Raw genomic sequence first — 12,852 nt, 5'->3', positions numbered from 1 at the left:
GTGTCAATAAATTATTATTTATATTTTGAAATAATTTCGCTTCGAATAACTTGGTAACATTGTGCAAATAGATGTTTTTACACCACTTTACCGATGACATTATTTCCAAACATATACAAATGTGAATGTTAAATATGAATTGATAGGAGTGAAGCAATTTTTATACTCCTTGGAAATACTCCCCATTGATCGCTAGTTACGTCAGGAGGATCACGCCACCTTTCCTTACAGAAATTCGTGTTGTGATTGGTTGTCTGTTTCCTGTAAATACTAAAAGAGTAGGGGTTTCGCACAATGTGAAAACCATCGTTGTCGAGACAGGTATGTGTTAATAACGAAGTGATTCAGACTTCAATTAATATAAAAATTAAAGTGATTATTTGAAATTGGTTCTTCTTACTGAATGTAACCTAACACTGAAACTGTACCTGCCGTTTCTAACCCAGTTTTTGGTTATTAGATATTAATTAATTGCAATATTCACATCCAGATACTCTGCCTCAACCTAGACTAAACCCGGGTTTCCCGTAATGGTAAGTAACAAGAAATAACTGGTTATTATATATGTTTGTATCTATCTGTATTTTTTAAAATGTTAGTTTGTTGATTTGAACGATTTGTGTATTTTTGAAATTATATTTTTGATAATGATTGTCGGCTATTTTTGTATAGTTAAATTAATTTCGTCAAATTATAACCGGATCCTTATTATCATATATTACCTTAATGTGCATGTGTTTTTTTTTAAGCTGAGTGTTTGCACCTGTAGCAGTGTGGCTTGTACTCCTATAGCTAGCTGTAACGGTTATTGACGATTTGAATTTTACTAATCGATTATTTCCATATTGCATTGGATTATGTCAACATAACATATTACATCGGTACATCTGCACAATTATATAAATCACAGATAAGTAGTTGATAAGTCACTACGTATCTTGTAACTATGTAATACCAGTTGAAGTTTGTAAAGTCACTTTTAAACCTTTGTAAACTCAAGAAAAAATATGTATGGTGAAATTTCGGAGTAAAATTGACAATTTAATTTTTATTTTAAAAATCAAGAACTTAATCTTCAACTTGTATGCGCGTACCCCCGAATTGTATTTGCAAATACTAAGGGATAAAACTATTAATTAATAAATTGATTATAATCCAGTTAGATTAGAAAAATTTGTCTGTCATTGTTGTATGATATTGACGTATTTCAGATATATTTTTGATTTTGAGGTGTAAGTGGTTAACCGATTTTTTTTTTTTTTTGAAACCACACCCTCAGTAAAATGTTAAGGGAACTTGGAATTTTAGTTGACCGTCGTTATAACCTAACGTCACGTTTTTTATGTTTAAGGATACAAACTATTATTTTTTAACCAAATTCACATTTAATTAATTTATCTAATCAGCATTAAGTAATTGATTATTAAACTGCTGATTAATCATTCATTTTTGTAAATTTGGTTTAATTTGACCTTTATTTTCCATAGAATGAAATTATTGAAAAAAATTGTTGGAAGCAAATATAATGTTCTAACTTTGTAAAAATGTCTTAATTGAATGATTTCTTAATTTTTTTTACAGATGACTTCTAAAACTTTTTAAGTCAATTTCTAACATTATAAAAATGCTTGTATATTTTTTTTCATTGTTTATTAAACATTGTGTTCTTTATCTTTATTAGCTTCGTACGTAGAATATAAAAAATTCTTGAAGCAAACATATTTTCCTTGCTTCAAGAATAAAACTATGCTTGTCATTTCCAATAGATTTTATGTATATTTATCTTTAATACTAAGTTAAATTGTGGAAGTCTTAACACATGGCCTCCCACTCTTCTTTAAATTTCTTTACTCAATTCGCATCTTAAAATACTTTCATTGTAAACTTAATCAGTATGAATAATTATCTTCATTCTCCTACAACACTACATTTCAGAAGCCTGTATTCTTTTCCTTTTAGGCTTCTTACTGTCCAGGTTTGATTTCTTTATAGTCCTAGTGTAAACAAAAATTATTAAAAATTAATTTCCAATTTCCATGTGTGTGTTTATTACTAGCAGACTTCTTTTCAGTATGAAATAATTTATGGTGTATATATATATATATATATATCTGCAAGTTTTTTAAATATTTTTTCTAAATTCACAATGCAACCATATCGGAGAGGTATCTGTTGAGAGCCAGACTAAGGAATGATTCCTGAAAGAGGGCAGCAGCTCTTTCAGTAGCGTCTTGAAATACTCCACTGGTACAGCAGTTTTCATTTTTTTTGCGACTGATGTAAGCAAGCAATTCCAGCAAAATATTAGGTTAGTAATATCATTCCTACCATGGTGTACACACTTATTTAAGTATAATCTGTCTTCTGATATTCAAGCAACAGAAGTGATAAAATAAAGCTAACAGACTTACAAGTAAACAATTCTTTTATTATATGTATATTATGTTAATATTTTCTGCTACTGAGTTGAAGTGACATGTATAATGCTTTATATTGCAATAGAAGTTGATACATTATTACTTTTCACTACCAGGACTAGTTAATGATGTATTTAAAGCACCTGGGAAATTAGTGGTACCAGTCAGAATTGCCTTTTCTGAGAGTAATAATTTTCACTGTGCAGTCAATTCCTACAATGAAAATAATGAAGATGTTCTTTGCAGGTCTGAATATCACTTGAATTCTAGTGGGCTTCCATGCTGACATGTGTGAGTTCGCACACGATCAAAAAGATTTTTGATATGAGAAAATTATCACTTTTGATTTTCACATCATAGAAAATTTAAGAAAATTACAATAAAAACTTGTATGAAGAGCTCATAAAATGATTACACTGGGGAACAAAAAATAATTTTGTTTTTGTCTCAGAAAGAAAAATATGTGATTCTGATAGTATTTTTTCTCCTGAATTCAATTATGATATCGGATTTTCCTCATCACGCAAGGTTTCCGAGAGACAGGCATTTATAATTTCAAACATTTTAATACTTTTCGCATTCTTAACTCTTCATTTTTCTTAGTAAGCAGGGCTTGGAACTTATTATTCTTGGGCATGGTAATGTCTTTACGGGAGTTATGTGTAATTCATATCATATTGCCTACAAACAGGTGTGTATCACGACGTTCCGCCGGGACTTTTATAACCTATTGTACTCGTGGAAATAATGGGAAAAGTTAAAGTATAAACGTATGTCCTAAAATGCTTTGTTTGCGAGTTAGGACTAGTGAAAGATTTCGCTCGAAATTCAGTTACCCCAGTGAAATGAGGTCGTACTGAAATTTTTAGGACGTAAATTAAGGGGCAGAATTAATGATTTCCTATGGATTTTGACTTGACAAATCGAATAAAATAGGTCTCAGAACCGTATTTGCAGTAGTTATTTGTTACATCTGGGGTGAAAACCAAGTAGTTGAAAAAAATATTTTTGTTTTGTGTACAATATTTTTCCTTCGTCCCCAGACGCAAAAATCTAAATGTTAGGCCAGGCGATCTTGGTGGCCAGGAAATTGGATCTCTACGACCGATTCGTTTCAGGAAAGCGAGTAGAACGGCACAAGAGAAGTGGAGAGGAGCGCCATCGTACTGGAAGTATACTTTGCGACTCATCGCTGGAGGAAAATCTTCAAGCAGCTGCAGCGATTCTTCTTGAAGAAAGTGCAAGTAGACCTCAGCATTTAAGCGGCCATGCAATATGAACGGTCCAAACAGCTGATTGCGAAGAAAGCCGCACCATACATTGACGCTAAATCGGTGTTGAATATTGTCTTCCACCGTTTCATGAGGATTTACTTCTGACCATGTGTGCTCTGCGTAAGTTGTTGTCGCCATCTCGAGTGAAATTTGCCTCGTCGGTAAACAAAACATACGTGTAGAGTTATCGATTTGTGTATTTCACCAGTTGCAGAACTCCAAGCGAAGCGGACCGTCTCCTGGGTGTAGATGTTGAAATGGCTGTTTATGATGAGGATAAAACTTGTTTTGTTTAAGTGTCCTTCAAACCATCGAATTCGAAACTCCGATCCGCTTAGAGAGACTAAGGCGTCGTGTACTGACGTCTGGACTGCGTTTTGAACTGTATCGATAACAATTTCATCAATAACAGCGTCGTGTTGGTCAGATTATTCGTAGCATGTACGAATGAATACTAAATAGTGAACCTGTTTCCTGAAGATTGCGAAAAGTTGCGCTAATTTGCTTATTTACGCTATTTTTCCGTTTTGGGATCTGGAATCCTGCGATTCGGAAAATGTATTTCATATTCTACTGCAGTAGCTGCAGAATTACCATTACACACACCCGAAATGAATATCAGATCAGCATATTTCTCTGTTGTAAACTAAGTATGACATTACTTCAATGGCAAACCGATCACGTTCAAACTAAAATTCATAGAAAACCTTTGTTAATGACAGCACAATCCATAGTACCCGATATATTTAATGTACCTTAATAGCGATTTAAATGCTAATAAAGTATTGCGCATTGTTGATCAGTTATTATTATATTGCTAATTTTGAAATAATAATTTTTCAAGTAATTTATTACATTTCTGACATTAATAAAAAAATATATTTTCTATAATTTTCATTTTACAATTATTGTTTTTTTAATCTTTTAACAGTAAATTTGGTTTTTACAAAGTTTTCGAATCACCAAAAAAGAATTTAGCTTTAGTTTATATTAAATAATAATTACTTTTCTGATAAAATAGTAATTTAAGTAAGACTGTCTCTAAATAAAATTAGAATTTTTTTAACCTTTCTTTGTTTTATTCGTCTTATCTTACACCATTTTGTTCAGAATTAAATTCTCTACATCTTTCGTTTAAAAACTTTATTTGTTTATTACCCTTTTAACGAAGTTAATGTACGTAAAACATAAAAACCAGGGTTTTTAATCCATTTTATTGGTTATCACCTCAGATTTATCAAAAACTACTGCAGTTACGGTTCTGGGACCTATTTTATTCGATTTTTCAGGTGAAAAACTCTAAAAGAAATCACTACTGCCCCTTAATTTTGTCCTAAAAATTTCAGTATGACCTCATTTCGCCATAGTAGCTGAAATTCGAGGGAAATCTTTCACTAGCCGTAACTCGCGAACAAAGCATTTTAGGACATGTTTATATGAACTTTTTCCGTTATTTTCACGAGTTGAATACATTATGAATGTCCCGGGAGAAATTCGTGATGCACTCTCTCTCTCTGTATATATATATATAAATATAATGGTTTCGGTACTTAACGTACTTGTTAATATCATATTTTTAATGTGATAATGTTGGGGTGTGTTACGTTAATTATTATCATTAAGCTTATGGACAGCCCACCAGTAAACGAGCTGACAGTTATTTATACCGGTTCGAAATATACGTGGAGTGTATCAATTCCTTTTCCTTTTGTTACTTTTCTTTGTTAGAAAATGATCTTCTGTTAAAACAGACAAAATTACTTATCAAAATACAGTATTTACGGCTTTTTTCGTAATTTTCAAATGGATATTCGTAATGTTGAAAGTTGAACACCGATTCGAATAATTATTCTAATATTTTATCCATTGCTTATGAAATTATGAAAAAAGGTTACTTTACAGTGGTAGGATTGTGTTAGGTATTTTTCAGTACGTTTTTTAATTACTTTTAAAAAGGAAGAGATTTATTTAATCAGTTGAACGTTTTATCTATTCTGAATATATTCTTGTAGTGTACACACACACACAGTCTAAAGTAATTTATTCTGTTATAACATTTTTGTTAACGAAGTGTTCATTTAAAATGTTTAAATTATCTTGCACGTCAATTCATATAAGTTTCGTATTATGAATATTTTTTTAATGAAATTAATTTTTAGATATTTAACCCTTATAAAGAATAAATATACCGCGTAATATTGTTTGAAAGTATTGAAGTAAAAAGAGAAAGCAGGGAAGGCCATTTCTCTGACATATAGTTCTTGTTTTATAATCAAAATACATTGCATTTACTCATATAATTCGGTATCGCTATTACGAAAAAAAAGAATTAATTTAAATAACTTTCTGATGAATTCAACATGCATAGATGAAGAATGATCTACTTATATCATTATATGTAGGCATTATAAATCAACAAATGAGTATCTGTACAAAGAAAATGTGTTGGTAATTGGTAGATATTTGTCCTGAATGAATATATACATACTCGTACATATACACATAGTGCCAAACTCTGTTGACAGAGATAGAGTACATTGTTGAAGAAAAAACAGGCATTAATCCTGTAATATTCGTTTCATTAACGTAGCGGTTTGTAAAAGACAGACATTAGATACTTTCCATTAGCGGTTTGTACAAAGACAGACGTTTTCTTTTGTGATGATACGTAATATAGTAATTTCAACCTTTACTGATATGCACGAAGAAATCAATTATTGCTCTACTACTATATCGCAAAACTTCCGTTAATAGAAAATATCGACCGGCTACCGAACATGCAGGATATTCGCTTGAACAGGAAAGGTAGAACTTAAAAACAGCGGCCAAGACGAAGTCACCGCTGATGAATTTTTTTTTACTGTAATAAAGATAAAGATTAAATCAATCTTTATAAACCGGGGAACTAAATCGTCGGATCATATCGAAATATAAATTTGGTCCTTTTAAAGACCAAATAAAATGAAGTACTAACGTCAAGAAATAAAAAACTTTCTTTTGAAGATACTTAAGGATCACTAGATGAAACGATTCACTTCACTTTATGGAGTTTTATGTTGTATTAAAAGTTGTTCCTTTATGCGCTGTTTTTGTAAATTTTTGAAATTTATTCGAGAAATAAGAATAATTCCATAGAATTATGGAAAATCTAAACGTAAAGGTTTTTTTTTTTACTTGTTTTTCTAATAGTTCATATTCAACTTTTCCTTACTTCGTTAAGAAATTGTATGAACAATTAATTAGTATATAAACATATTTAATAACAAGTGTTTTTATTTAAGGACAAATTTTTTTTTTACATGCTTGCCGTTTTAAAAAAATATATTTCGGTTTTTATTTATTTATCATTTTTACATTTTAAACTTGCTACACACATTTATTTTAACAAGAGTTGATATGGATGAGATGTTAGATGAAAAAAGAAAACATCCTTGCCGGGAATTAAACCCCAGATGTTCAAAAGCCAGAATCCAGTACGTAATTACTAAACCCAACTGGCCACTCAATTTAATTATTTGAATAAAAGTAGGGAATTTTTTGCTTGGATCTCTATGTTTTAACAATGCCACGTCTATAGTTTAAAGATTTTAGTTAACAACAGGATAAAAAACGTATTGTGAGGAAAATAAAATTTTCATTAAAATTGTTAGTAATCTGGATTTTGTATAAGAAAATATGTTCAGTATAAATGTTTTAGAGTACTATCGCTTCAGAGTGGTTCAATTAGTAGGTGAACAAGTATAACATATATATTTTACGATTAAGTGAAGTAACTGCATTATTTATAATAAAAAAGAGTACTTTTTCAGGCGTAAATTTTACAGTTTTTCTTTAAATAAATTGCTGTTAACAACGTTAATGGAGAAAAGCACAATACGAACTGTTCAAAGCCTTTTATTCCCCATCAAGATATATTTTTTAAAGAAGACGTTTTACTTTCGTGATGCAGTAATTTCGACCTGTATTGACGTGTACGAACAAATTATCACACTTCTGATTATACCGTTACGCTCGAGTGGTCTTAAAAATAGATTAGTCACACTTGCAGACATTTTTATAATGTAAAATATAAAGTTATGGGTTATATCTTTTAATTGGTAATTGTTTTATTGACGTATTATTATGCCTTAATGTACTTTATTAAATTCATTGAAGCGTAATGATTATTTATTTTAAGTTTGATTATTTAAAGCAGATAATTTAATAAAAATCTTTATATTATAATTTTAAACCTTTATTTAAATATAATCAAGTGATTGAACGATTAAAAGTATTCAATCGTAGTTAAAAGTAAATACATGATTGATTTTATTCATGTGTTTGGTTTTATTCGGATGCAGCTCAATGTGCCAAAAGTTTCCTGCAGACCTGATAAATGTTTCCATTAAAAAATTGCAAATTCTAGATTAGGGGATCCGTACTGCTCCGCAGTATCACTAAATAAATTAACTCGACTTATAATAATTTACTTTGGTGTTTGTTAACTTCCTTCCAGACAACATTAGCTGTGCGTCGATCCTTAAGGTTTCATTTCCACTTTCACATTTTTAAAAGATTAAGTGCGTGAATAGATGGATATACAGTTATCCATGGATAAAAACTGGTTCGGGTAGGTAAATTCCTATTCGGTCCAGAGCTTGTCCTTGCGCCTTATTGATGGTCATGCAAAATGCTAACCGTACAGGAAATTATGTTTGTTTAAAAGAAAATAAGACAATAGTGTCAGACGTGTCAAATCAATTTGAGGCAGAAGTATTCAACATTCACATCTGTTATAATTTACACGTCCAAACTGTTGTCATACATTTTACTATCAATCTAACCATATATAGTTGCTATGTTATTTCTCCGTCCGTTAAACCAATCAGAGAGCATTTTCACGTGCTTTCTTATTGATTAATTTAATTTTATTAACGTTCCCTCAAAACGTTTTTAGGAATTGAGTGTTCGAAATGGTGTGGGCTCATTTGATGGAGTGGGTGGTTTTAAGATCCATACAAATTCTGTATCTTAATTAGTTGCTGAGATATCAACATTTGAGTGCTATTGAGGTAAGACTTTTTGAGTATGAGAAAAACTATATTCCCTTAAAATTCCTCTCATAATTTATGAGCGTAGTCTGTGAACGCTGGTTATCTGTAGCCGCGGGACACCATGATGGGACCAGGTGGTGGTGCGGGGTTTGTTCCCGGCTCCTGCGCGGACCGGAATGAGGTTGCGTTCCCCTTGTTAGGCGACCTAAACTGATCGACTTATTTGGATGTAGGTTTGAATTTCTATCTTGCGTAAAATACAGTTCTGATTGGTATGAGTGTAGCACTGATTTAACTTTAAACTCGTTCGTTTTCTGAGGCATTCACAGTCACGAACGCTGTTGTCAAATCTGTACTAGGCGCGGGGTTCGCGGTTTCGGTTAGTTGGTTTGAAGGAATCATGTTAGGTTGGATGTGAAGATGTCCGTTTGAGGCCTACGTGAAGGCGAAATTTGTTATGTATTTACTGATGCAAATATCTGCCGAGGCATTTACATCGGTGGCATCCCGACCGAGGCTTGGCTGATGAATGTGAGATGTAATCAGTTAGAGGATCTAAAGACGAACTCCAGTAAAACCCCCCAGGGGTTGGAACGGAGAAGGTGGTGTGGCGACCGGTAACGTCACAAGGTGTCTTCCCCCTACGGGGTTGGGATGGTTATCTGTGGCCTGTTGTAATGAGTGTTTTAAGACTCCAACGAAGTCTTTAACTCAGTTGGTTACAAAGTAATTGCAGAAAACCTAGTTTTTTTTAGGTTGTTTACCAAATTGTTTTAATATGTAGATTAATTTTATTTTTACAAGCTTTTAAAGATCAGAAAGTAAAATTATATAACCTATAATAATCTTTCTTATAACGTTTCTTTATCGTATCATAAATATTGAGGAAATATTTTTTAAAAACGTCGTCAAATGATGAGCAGAGCTCCGAATAGAACAGAGTTTCAGTTTAGAGCTCAATCTGCACTCTTTTAATTAGTTAAAACCGTGTTGCACATTTCGTTATACATTCGGCCGTATTGAGCCGACTAATAATAAATAAGAATTGAAAAATACAAATAAAGAGCTATATTAAAACGATAATTGAAACATTACACCCAAAAACCGCCTATAAATATTTTACTTAGAATCTATACCTAAGTACATAAAAATATTAAATGGATAAGTGACTGAAAAAAAAACGAGAAATAATATCAAAAAAATATTGAATACAGGTTGAAAGTACTGTTTATTTGCCAATTAATATGTCTATATCATCATTAAACTTTAAAAAAATTATTATTTCTTAGTTTAAAAGAGAAATATATATATTGAGATAGCAAACGTTCGACTGGTATATTACGAAACTAAAGTTCCGAAATATATGTATTCAGTATACCGACAGAATACATCTTTCTTTTAATATAAATTGTTGGCAACTTATAATGAAGACCTATTAATAAAAAATCGTCAACTTGTGTTAGTTTTCGTAATATACGCTTCAGTAACAAAATGTTTTCAGACGACAGAAAATTTAACTTGAAAAAAACTCTCCAGATAAAATTAAAGAACCGAATTAAATCGATTACTTTTTGTAGTTTAAATTACAAACCCGACGTGACAGTATTCTCTGAATAAATGAATGAATGGTGTTTCTTCATTGTAATAAAATGAATACGAGTTTTTATAGGGGGCACTCTGTTCAAAATCATGCGGGAAGCTATTGTTAGTTCGGGGGCGTGTCTTTTAGTTTAGCTTGTTTACGTACTAGTAAATGAGATGAAATGGCGAGGTCGAATTCTCTGATCGTTTACTTCCACAGCAGTTTGTCATAGACGTGTTCACATATATATGTGTAGCAGTGACCCGACCAACCCTATTTCTGTAGCGATCTGATCTAGTGAAGGTATTCGTATGCCCACACTCACGTCTTCGTGCTCTTCAGATTTGTATACGTATCTATGCGGTCGTATTCCTTTTTTAACAAGTAAAATTACTAAATAATTCTTTTATTTAATAAAAGCCAAAGAAATATTTAAGTATTTTTCATTATAGATGTATATCGCTCACCAATGCTGTAAAAAATGTTCTTTACTCGTTAAAATTTATTTTAAAAAAGTTCAGTTACAACAAAAAAATATTCGTTTAATTGTTAAATGAATGATGGTATGAGATAAAAAATACTGATAATTAATAATTTAATAATAAAAAATCTGTACACGTATATTAAAAAATACTCTGGAGATTTGTATTATATAAACTAGTAGTTTATAAATTAAATTAAATTTCATTAAAGAAAAACCTGGAATGTATTGACGTAGAGAGTTAGTTTGTCGTCATTAGACTGCTATTCATTTTAGTTTGCGTTTTAAACATAACAAATCTGTATCTATACTATTAAATAAAGACTAAGAGTGTTTTTGTTTGTTCGGGATAAACAAATAAAATACTCGATCAATCGCAACCAGATTTTTACCCATGTTTCTCAGCATAACTGAAAAGGGTTTTAGACATATTTCATCTTGAAAAAAAAATGTTTATATGTAGTAGTGGAGATTTGTCGGTTGAAGCACAAACTTTAATGCATTGTGAGTATATCACTGTGTGAGCTGGTTTGAATTGATTGATTCGAATTAATCGAATGAATAATGTTATAAAAATAACGAATTAAATTAAATAAAAATGTTAATTTAATTAAATAAAGTCTATATCTGTACTAATACATAACTCAGAAGAAGAGGGTTTTTTGTTCGTTCGGGATGAACAAAAACATACGCTCGATCAATCGCAACCAAATTTTTACCCGTGTTTCTTGGCATAACTGAGAAGGTTTTTAGATGCATTTCAACTGAAATATCTCGAAGAACCAACCGATCGATTGCTTTCAAATCCGCAGCATACATTCGTATTATATCATGGATGGTTTTTTAAGCCACAGAACCTAGCTCCTTTGAAAGTTAAAATATTCATTATTTCTCCACCACCAAGGAGGATGGTGTTGTAAATTAAAGATTTTTTTTTTTATTAAAGAAAAAAAAGGTTAATCCTTTTACTTCATTATATTTCTGCCTCCACGGCAAAGAAATACGTTATGGATTTTTCATCGTCAAAATCTTATAATAAAAAAGAGACCAAAATAACATAAATACTCTTAACTCTAAAATAAAAAAATAAAATAAAGATTAAAATTTTATCTGTCACCCCAACAAAATTTATTATCACCATAGCGACTGTTATTCTGTCTTTTGTAATTCAGTTTCTTTTTAAAAGCCGGAATACTTAATTGTTATTTATTAGTATTATTATCAGAATCATGAGGATAACGAACAGTGCGGGGGTCCAGGAGGCGGAGCCCTCTGGGTAGACGGGAATGGCGACCGAAGTGAGCTCTGCGAGTGTCCAAGACGCCGTCCCCTGCAACACGGAAATAGCAAGCTCTGTGACCCCGTGAGGCCCGGAGGAGCTCCTGAATTGGCTCCGACACTCATCTGGTCCCTAAGGGTCTAGGTGTTCTGGTTAGACGGTTGGTCGGTTGGCATATTATATACAAATATAATTCTTTCATCCTTAATATGTACTGAATAGAAGTTTTACCCGCAAAAGCTTTTAGGAGATCTGAGTTTTTGTTTTAGAATTTGATGATGATCATTTTTGTTTTATACGGATAGATTCTCCTTGTACTTAAAAAAAAATCGTCTATTCTGACCTTATCTTCATCAGCGAAGGTTTGCTACGTTCAAATGCATATCATCTTTAAAAGTTTGAGGGAAATATAGCTGAATTGTGTGTTTACCTTAGATTTAACCACGGTATTAATTCATTAGTTTAATTATGAATACCAAGGTTAATAAACGTCGTAACGATTCATAAGTAAATAGATATGTGGATGATATACTATTGGCATCGGCAAGAAAATCTCTTTATTTTTTATTACTATATTCTTAAGGAGAACCGACATTAAAAGAATTAAGTTAGTCGTCTGGCTTTATCGGTTTCAAATTTTTAGAGGGATTTTAGAGTTTGGAAATTTCAAATATACGTGTAATTTTTATTATTAGAATAAAATAGTAATGATGCAATTTTACCTTATTTAAAATGTAGTCTTTTTGTTGAAAAATAATGATTTCATTACCGTAAATTTTTAATGAA

General features: G+C 31.4%; 1 protein-coding gene across 2 annotated transcripts in view; it reads left to right on the top strand.

The window, feature by feature from the left end:
* The first annotated feature begins 279 nt into the window (after positions 1–279).
* Acsl (Acyl-CoA synthetase long-chain) overlaps positions 280–12,852 on the top strand; it is a 163,786-nt gene continuing 151,213 nt past the window's right edge. For both annotated transcript variants that reach the window (XM_075358699.1, XM_075358698.1), the window contains exon 1: positions 280–533. The gene's annotated coding sequence lies outside the window, so the exon portion shown is untranslated. The remainder of the gene's footprint in view (positions 534–12,852) is intronic.

This window comes from Lycorma delicatula, chromosome 2, assembly GCF_047948215.1.
Source record: "Lycorma delicatula isolate Av1 chromosome 2, ASM4794821v1, whole genome shotgun sequence".
In the NCBI taxonomy this organism is placed as follows: domain Eukaryota; kingdom Metazoa; phylum Arthropoda; class Insecta; order Hemiptera; family Fulgoridae; genus Lycorma; species Lycorma delicatula.
Note: the sequence above shows the minus strand (reverse complement) of the source record. Positions and strands in the feature narration are given on the sequence as shown.